This window comes from Hippopotamus amphibius, chromosome 11 (genome assembly GCF_030028045.1).
Source record: "Hippopotamus amphibius kiboko isolate mHipAmp2 chromosome 11, mHipAmp2.hap2, whole genome shotgun sequence".
Lineage (NCBI taxonomy): Eukaryota > Metazoa > Chordata > Mammalia > Artiodactyla > Hippopotamidae > Hippopotamus > Hippopotamus amphibius.
The window spans coordinates 98,870,039-98,879,925 of NC_080196.1; the positions used below are offsets into that span (position 1 = coordinate 98,870,039).

At 46.8% G+C, this 9,887-nt stretch overlaps 1 pseudogene; it reads right to left on the bottom strand.

The window, feature by feature from the left end:
* Nucleotides 1-4,731: 4,731 nt before the first annotated feature.
* Nucleotides 4,732-8,855, bottom strand: LOC130830935 (inositol hexakisphosphate kinase 2-like; annotated as a pseudogene).
* Between the last annotated feature and the right edge of the window lie 1,032 nt (nt 8,856-9,887).

The following is a 9,887-nucleotide window of genomic DNA, read 5'->3' on the forward strand; positions in this document are numbered from 1 at the left end:
GAGCATGGTTGTAAAGTTACTATGTGCAATTGAAGGGTTAAGTTTAAACACCTGTACTTTAAAGATGAAAGGACTGAAAGGCAGGATGGGGGTGGGGAGGGGCAGATTAGACTAGAAATTCAGGAACCTCTTTTGATGGAGCCCTCAAAATCAACCTTCTCCTTGTACATGGAAAAAGAATGATTCACAAAGAAGCTTCTAGGAAGATAAAGTTGTTGAGGGAAAGGCTTTGAAAACAAGAAAAGAAAATGTCTGGGACTCAATCCAGTGATTTGAGTGAAGAAGGCAAAAAGGATGCTGAGCTGATATTTGTAATTAAGGTGGTTTGAAAATTCACATATATGACTTCTTTCAGGCAGGAGTAAAAGCATTCCCTTTATTTTTTTTCTCTGGCACTGGTCTTGTCCTCCCAACCACACGTAGGGTTTGGGAAATGAGCAGAGAACAGCTCTCTCACTAAGCAGCCCCTGATCAATCACTTCAGTCCTTCAGGGACTGCTCAGGCCCTTGGTCCTGCTCACCCTGACCCTGTGCCTCTGAAAGCTGGTGTCTGAACCGCCCACACTGGTAGGTGGGTGGGGGGCTGGCTAGGCCCGGAGTCCCAGAAGGGAAGCAGGGGAACGGCTCCTGTCCTCACGGTTTCCGTTGGTTTGTTCTAACACAATCCTGAAGTCAGGAGAACTCGAGTCAGGATCACGTGCCCCTGTGAGCCCTGACTCCGTCAGCTTTTTTGTCCCAGCATCTGAGGGCCGGGTACCCTTGTGCGCGCACACATACACACACACACACACACACACACACACACACACACTCCTGATTTCTGATTGGGCAAAGACTCTGATCTAAGAAGAAAGGAACTTCGAAAATTCCTCTCTCAACCAAGCCTGACTTTAAAGATTATCATCCTGCTTTAAACGAAGATAAAACCAAATACCTGTTTCTCACCAGGTGTTTGCTTTCCTTGGTACAACACTAATTACCACCCCCACCTCACCAGCAAGCCCCCCCCACCTCGCGTCCCAAGCTGCTTTGGAAGAAGAATGAAGCAGAAATGGAAAGACAAGAATTTTCTTCTGATAATTCCCTATATACACTGTTGGCAACTAGAGCTTTTTCCTAGGACTTTGGAAATAAATTACTGCAAACTGGTTAACTTAAAACAATACATTCTCAGTTCTGGAGGCCAAAAGTGTGAAATCAGGGTGTCCCCTGGGCCACACTCCCTCTTCAGGCTCTAGGGAAGAATCTTTCCTTATCTTTTGACCTCACCTAGTAACATCTACAAAGGCCTTAGTTCCTCACATTCTGAGGTTCCAGGTGGGTATGAACTTGGGGGGACAATTTAAGCCCCTACAGCAACCCACTTTTCCCCCAGCCTCCTCTACTGGCCTCCCTCCTCACAGCCTCCAGTTTCCCATCAACACTTAGCAGTGAAGCTCTGTCCCTTGAGTGGGTAGTGTGGACTTGAGAGTAGAGAGGCTTAGAGTGAGGTTCTAGCAACAGGACAGTTAGAGGGAGGCTGGCTTTTTTCTGGAAGCTACACTTGTTTCTGCGGTAAAAGCAAAGCCTGTTAGGAGAGTAAAATTCAGCACAGTGGATAGTTTATCTTTGTCACTGCTCTGCTTTTGCTCCTGAACCAAATTCCCTTGCACAGAGCCCAGCAGCCAAAATGCCCAGACCCCACGCCTTGCCACAGAGGTTCCTTCCAGACACAGCCAAGCAAAGAGACTGTGGAATAAGACTCAGCGCCACCTCCCCGAGATCAGGGCCTGGGTGTATTTATGGGATTGAAGCAGGGCGGTCTGAGGTGTGGGGAGCGTGGGGAGGGTGGGGAAAGGTGAGTGGAAATAAGGAAAAGGTGTGGCGATGGTTCTCTCCACGTTCAAAAATGAAAGCTCTGGGCTTCCTAGGTGGCGCAGTTAAGAATCTGCCTGCCAATGCAGGGGACACAGGTTTGATCCCTGCTCCAGGAAGATCCCACATGCCACGGAACAACTAAGCCCGTGTGCCCAAAAAAAAAAAAAAAAAAATGAAAGCTCTGAGCACCCACCCGGATGGCGGTTTCAGCCCTCTGACATCAAAGCGGACACGCGTGCATGCCCTGCTGGAGGGTCAGTGGTCCTAATCAATCTCAACCAGCTCAGCTCCAACTAGACACACCTGACTCCCAGTTCCTGGAAAACAAGTCAAGCAAACATCTTATTGTTTATGCTACGTGCTGCCTGAAGGACTGTGCAAGTTTTTGTAGCAAGAACTAAAGCAAGCGTGATGAGTGAAGGCAGGGTACACGTGTAACAGATCTAACGAATGAGGACCCCCAGTTTCAAAGTTCACACATTTCTGGGCAAAGTATTTCCCTTCCTATTCACTATCCCACCCCAAAACTGACTTTTAAAAAGGCAATTTGCATGTACTATTTTAGTAGAATAAATGGTTCATCAATATTATCAAATGAAGGCATGCGAGCATAAATATTTATGCAAAGGAAGGAAAGCAAATAAGTCTTTGGGGTGGAACGTGCCACTTTCTGTGTGCCCGGTACAAATGTTTTACACAGAGCATCTCATTTCACTCTCAACAGCTTTGTAATTTATAGATGAGGAAACGAATCGTTAGGCTGACCAAAGATCTCTCCATTCGCCTGGAGAGCCCAACTGAAAAATGCCAGGAGCAGGATAACTCAAGCCCAGAACAGAGCTTATTTTCTCCGCGATGCCGCTGCTTCTTACCCACTAATGAAGAGATACACGATCCTTGTTAATAATAAAGGCGGAATCAATGCAAAAGTGGGCTGACGTGAAATGACATTAAAGGCTCATATTTGATGACGTAGTACATATTGTGTCTAAAAGATATAAATCTTTGTTTGGATAAAGTGAGCAAGAAACCATCCTACTTGGAAAACAGAAGGAACGGCATCTTGAATCTTATAACTGGATCTTGGTGTTTTTCTAGCATAGCAGAGAAAGAGCTGAGTGTGATTTTTGATGACATAAGTGTGTTAACAGGGTGACTTAACATCAATATTTCATTCTTCGAAGGACATGAAAAATAGTTTTTAAACACTGACACATCATTCTTAGAAGAGAAAGTAATCTATCAACTCTCAGTGTGAAAGTCACAGGCCACATTCCAAAAACTTACAAAGGGGTTGACCTAAATTTAGTCATGTTGCTGTATTACGTTCAACACAGTCTGACAGGGAAAGGTGTTTAAAAAAATTTTCTTTAAAGTATTTTCTTCAGCTTTCGTTTGACCACATCCGACTTTGTGTAGAATGGTCGTTTTCTATTATGAAGATTTAGCGTCTTCCCCAAAGACCAATCATTTTTATAATACACATCGTCTACGTACCTCTGTCTCCTTTGCTGCCACACTTGGGTTCCGACATCACTCTCTGACCTCAGGGTCCTCTGTCCTGTGTCCAGCTTGGGTAAGTGGCTTTGTCTCCCTTCCCAATGACCTGCCCTAACAATTGACTTCAAACCTGAGTCCACTGCCTCTCAAACAATTCGAGTAGCTTCTCTGGGGGAGGGTGGGATTGGGGCTGCCACCCTGTGTTTCATCTGGAGCAGCTCTGCTTTCATCTGGTTTTCCATGCTGCCTTTCCAGGTAAGCTTTGGTTTGTGTAAAAAGTTTCTCAGGCAAAAACAGCGGATCTAGTCTCCGCTCACCATTGCTGGGGGATCCTCCCCTCACACACAGCTAGGTGACTCCCCACAAGCTAGGTGACCTGGGGCAGACTACAGAGCGGAGAAAGAAGGGGAATAAAAAAAAATCCCACTGAGCTGTGAGGGCTCCCAGCCTCTCTATGAAGGGGAGGAGCTCAGTAGGCTGGTCAGTTGGAGCTGCTGATGACAAGTAAAGGCCAGACGAGCAGGTACGGATGGACGGTTTTGGCAAACAGCACAACACTTGGCCCTGAAATCAACCTTGTCATTCAAGATGTGGCTTCCTGGTAGGTGTTATTAACAAGGCAAGACACCATCGGATAACCTTCCCATTAGAATCAGGTATTGCTAACTAGGTATTAAGTTTCTTAAAACTGGGTTTTACACTTTAGGGGCACTTGACCTCCTTGTGGCCCTGGGAAGTATATGGTTTCAGGGCACGCAGCGGCATTCCCAGGTGGGCAACACGCCAAGGTCAGCACGCCCGTTTGCAGCCTCTCTGGAAGCACACCTGTGTGAAAGGGTCAAAGCGTTTTGTAAGCATGATGGGAACCAGGGGAGGCGCTCTGAAGAATCCGGTGGTTAAGGACACCAGGCTGAGCTGACCCAAACACGCATCCCATCAGCCAACCTTGCCAATGAGCCTGCACACCTCAAGCCAAGAGTCCCCGTCCCAACAGCGCCTGCGTGTGCTGCCAACGCCCCCTTTCTGATGGAGGATCTTCTTCAGCGGTAGGAACATCCAGTCGGCTTGGGGCTCGCCTTGCTGGTCTGGGAGCCGTTCTAGCCACACCCACTGACTTCACACATCTCAGGTCTGACCTATGAAGTGTCAGTGTCTTGGTGCAACTCTCAGGACCACCTTTGCCCATATTTTCATGCCTTGGACCCTTGTTGGTAGATGTGACCAACATGGGTGACCAAGGCCCAAGCCGGGGCTAGCCAGCAGAGAGGGCTGGGGGCGGCAGAGACTGTAATGATGGTTAGATAGCACTGATTTGTCCAGAGACTGAAAAGAATGTCACCAAATAATGCAGTGAGGAAAGGGAAGGAAGACTATTCACAGTGTCCTGATCATCCGAGCTGCATGGCCAGCCTCCTGCTGCTGAGGGATGGGGAAAGGGTGGTCTGTTTCTGACGGGGCCACAGGGGCAGCTGGCTTCCAAAATGCTTCTTTAAAGGGACACGATTAAGGTCAGTCCGCATTGCGTGGGAGTTCTCTGACCAGATGCCTTGGGCCTGGGGTTACCAGCCAGCCCAGAGCCAAAGCTCCAGGGACCTAACCCCAAAAATGCAATTCGAGTGAGGACAGATGGGCTGTGAGGGGACAGAAAGCTCATTGCAGGACCTACTCCTCCAGGTTTCACATCTGGTCCAAAGAGTATGCAAACGTGCTCAAGGTCGATGCTGCTGGCTGAGTCTGCAGGAGCTTTGAGCCCATCCTTAGACGCCTGGGGCACTTAAGTGGGAAGACTAGGAGTCTCCAGAATCCCTTTAGGAATTGGTTACACAGCCCCTGAAGGGAGGACTTGAGAGAGACCCTATGCTTGAGGCACAGGCACCAGCAGACTCCCCTGATGTGTTCTCCACGTCCTCAGCATCTGCATCCAGGGCCACCTCAGGCCACTCCTTGCCCTCGTGGACGACTGGCCGGGAGCCAGAGTAGAAGCGGGGGGACCCCTGTCACTCCAACACTGCCTGAGCTCAGCCAGCTTCCTAAGCACAGGGCCCGGGGGTGCACGGAGCAGGTGCCACCCCCTGTGGAAGAACCAGAAAGGTGCCTCCTTGAAGCCCTGCACCTACAGCTCCGGTCCATGGTACTTGTTCATGAACATGGGCTGCCCACAGCCCGCCAGTACACCTGCACGCCACCCACGCAGAGGCTGAGGACCACAGGTGTGCTCTGCTGGCAGCTGCGGATCCGGCTGGCTGCCTTCTGCCCTGAAGAATCATCTCCACGCTGGCGCAGACGCGTTTTGAAATCCAGAATACTAGGTACCCCGTAGCGGGAAGGCAGTTCCGCAGGAAGATAGACGTGTACTGGTTCCCACATTTTGTATTCTCTGTCACTCTCTGTAACTGATGCTGGTGACACGTCATGCTCCAGGGATATAATGTTTAAGCTGGGAAGCTACAGTCCCACTTTTCTCTACACTGTAGTACAAAACTTTCATTTTCTTTAGCCACTCAGATTCTTCTAACTGCAGGAGCCTTCCTTGTAGAAACGTGATCTACCAAGAAGAGGCAGCATGAGATTGAGGCCTGGGTTCAAAGCCCAGTTCTGCAGCCTACTTACCTTTTTTTTTTTTTTCTTTAGATTTTTTTGATATAGACCGTTTTTGAAGTCTTTATTGAATTTCTTCAATAAAGACAATGATATTGCTTCTGTTTTATGTTTTGGTTTTTTGGCCATGAGACATGTGGAATCTTAGCTCCCAGGCCAGGGGTTGAACCCACACCCCCTGCATTGGAAGGTGAAGTTCCAGTGTAACCACTGGATCACCAGGAAAGTTCCAGCCTACTCATCTCTTAAGCCTCAGTTTTCACATATGTAAACAGTACCATCTACCAAGGGGTACCTGTAAGCATTAAACAAGGTCACCCAGTAAAGACCTTTAGTGAGGGCAGTCATATAGTAAAAAAACTCAGTAACTCTTACTAACAGTTTCACCAAAATAAAATGTGGGTCACCAACTGGGTTATTAAACTATAGAGAAAATAAAGGCATAGTGTGTTGAATGGTGCCCCCCCCAAAAAAAGATATCTCTACGTCCTAATCCCCCAAAACCTGTGACTATGACCTTATATGGAAATGGGGTCTTAGCAGATATAATTAAGTAAGGATCTGGGCAGGAGAGCATCCTAGATGAGGGTGGTCCCTACTCCAATGACAAGTGCCTATAAGACAGAGAAGAGAAGATGGGACACAGAGAGGGCCATGTGAAGATGGAGGCAGGGACAGCACTGACACAGCCATAAGCCGAGGGTGAATACCTGGAGCCCCCGCAAGCTGAAGAGGCAAGGAAAGTGTCCCCCCTAGAATCTTCCAAAGGAGAATGGCCTGCAAAGACAATTTCTGCCCAGTAATACTAATTTTGGATATCTGGCCTCCAGAACTGCGAGACAATAAATTTCTGTTAAGTCATCAAGCTAGTGAAACTTGGTTGTTGACAGCCCTAGGAAACTGCTACAGAATGGCAGCTCACAGAGGAGCCAGCCCTCAGACTGCCATGGGAAGGATATTGATGGGAGAGGGGGCAGAGCTGGTCCTGAGCGCAACAACTGCTTTGTTTTCCCATAGATTCGAGACTTCTGTTGCAGTCTCTTGCGCCCCCTCCTGGCCCAAAGACAGAACTGTGCTCCCACCAGTCCCAGCTACTTGATATCTCAGATGAAAGGGGAGAACAGAGGGAATCTCAGTGTAAAACAGAAATATGTTTCTAGGGAGTTCCCTGGTGGTCTAGTGGTTAGCATTCTGCACTTTCACTGCCGTGGCTCGGGTTCAATCCCTGGTCGGGGAACTTAGATCCCACAGGCAGCATGGTACAGCCAAAAAAAAAAAGAGAGAGAGAGAAAAGAAATGTTTCTAAAAAAGAATTTTAAATAATGCATTCTTTCCCCCATCCTGAAAACCACAGTGAGGTATTTATCACTTGTCCTGAAATCTCATGCTCTATCCTCTCACCTTTCTTGGTAAATGTAACTCTGCGGTGATGACCCACCCAACATCTTTCCCCTCATTTCCCTGTAACCCAGCCACACACTTCACTGGGGCTCCCCTGGACCTCGCCACCACAGAAATGAATCCAAACTTTCCCCTGCTAATCACAAACTCCTATCAGCTCACTTCCTGCAGTGTCCCTTCAACCTAATGAGAACTTCAAACCCATCCAAAATATACAAACAGCACATGCAGCTCTATGTCAAAAAAACAAGCAACCTCATTTAAAAATGGGCAGAAGATCTAAATAGACATTTCTCCAAAGAAGATATATAGATGGCCAAAAATCACATGAAAAGATGCTCAACATTACTAATTATCAGAGAAATGCAAATCAAAACTGCAATGAGGGCAGAATGGCCATCATCAAAAAAATCTACAAACAATAAATGCTGGAGAGGATGTGGAGAAAAGGGAACCCTCCTACACTGTCGGTGGGAATGTAAATTGATACAGCCACTATGGAGACCAGTATGGAGGTTCCTTTAAAAACTAAAAATAGAACTACCATATGATCCAACAATCCCACTCCTGGGCATATAGCCAGAGAAAATCATAATCCGAAAGGATACATGCACTCCAAAGTTCATTGCAGCACTATTTACAATAGCCAAGACATGGAAGCAACCTTAATGTCCATCGTCAGAGGAATGGATAAAGAAGATGTGGAATATATATATATATATATATATAAATCAGCCATAAAGAAGAATGACATAATGCCCTTTGCAGCAACATGAATGGACCTAGAGATTAAGCTGAGTGAAGTAAGTCAGAGAAAGACAAATATCATATGTATCACTCATACGGTAGAATACAATTTTTCAAAAAAAAGATACAGATGAACTTATTTACAAAACAGAAACAGATTTACAGATATGGAGGACAAACTTACGGTTAACAAAGGGCACACATGGTGGGGAAGGATAAATCGGGAGCTTGGGATGAACACATGCACCCTGATGTATATAAGGCAGACAACCAACAGGACCTACTGTATAGCACAGGGAACTCTAGCCAATATTCTGTGATAACTTATATGAGAAAAGAATCTTCAAAAGAATGAATATATGTATCGTATAAAGGAATCACTTTGCTGTACACCTGAAACTAACACAACATCGTAAATCAACTATTCTCCAATAAAATTTAAAAAAACAGAAACAAAAAAACTGCGAACCCAGCTTCCTTCACAGCCTCTCTTGATGAACATATGTAACCTGGATTCTCTGGTTCATCTCACTATCACTCTCACAAACACCACCAACTGCCTGGATCCACTCTCTCTCCACTGTCTTTTAACTGGCAAAACTCCAACCCCAACCATCTTCCACACACGTTCTCTTTCCACTCAGACCCCTCCTTCCTCCTCCTCACGCCCTCCCACTCTTGACAAGAGCCCTGCCTCCACCATCACTGAGAAGACAGAGGCCATCACAGCCTTATCACTAGCCCACCTGCATCTACACCTACATTTCACTTCTTCCTGTTACGATGGAGGACATGACCTCCTTCTATCTAATCCCTCCGCATATAGTCTGGGTCCTATCTCCCTTTTTTCTTCCCCAAATGTCACTTCTTTAGTTACTTCCCTCTGTCCTCTCTTTTTAACCAGTCATTCTCATTGGCCTATAGACCTGCTGTCAGAGCCAGCCTCGTGGACATATGACATCTCCTCGCACGGATCCAGTACTTGGTTTAATGCTCTGCTGTCACCATCTTGAAATTATTAATAATTTTTGAAGGAGGTGCCAATCCCACCCACTGTGGTAGCTCCGATTTTTCTCTGTTTCTCTTTTCTAAATTACCAAGAGAGTAGCCTGTGTGAACCACCTCTACATCTTCGCTTTCATTAACTCTTAAAGTGTTCAAATCCCAACACTCTATACCCAAAACTGTCCTTGTCAAAGTTACCACTGGGACTTTCCAGGTGGCGCAGTAGTTAAGAATCCACCTGCCAATGCAGGGGACGCGGGTTCAAGCCCTGGTCCGGGAAGATCCCACGTGCTGCAGAACAGCTAAGCCTGTGCACCACAACTACTGAGCCTGCACTCTAGAGCCCGTGTTCCACAACTACTGAGCCCACATGCTGCAACTACGGAAGCCTGCGCGCCTAGAGCCTGTGCTCCACAACAAGAGAAGCCACAGCACTAAGAAGCCCTGGCACCGCAACGAAGAGTAGCCCCTGCCCGCCGCAACTAGAGAAAGCCCACCTGCAGCAATGAAGACCCAATGCAGCCCCCACCCCCCCCCAAAAAAAGAGTTATCACTGGTTTCTATTTGGTCAAATGCAATGAATGCTTGCCTGTTGTTATCCCTGAAGACGCCCTCTAAATAGGTCCTCTTCTTCATTCTCCATCCTACCACCCCCTTGATCGTGTTCTTAGCACTTTCCTCAGTTTGTAAATGTAGAATTAACATACTTTTTGCTCTTTCCTCTAGATTCCAAGCTTTTTTAAAATATTTATTTATTTAGCCTATGCCAGGTCTTAGTT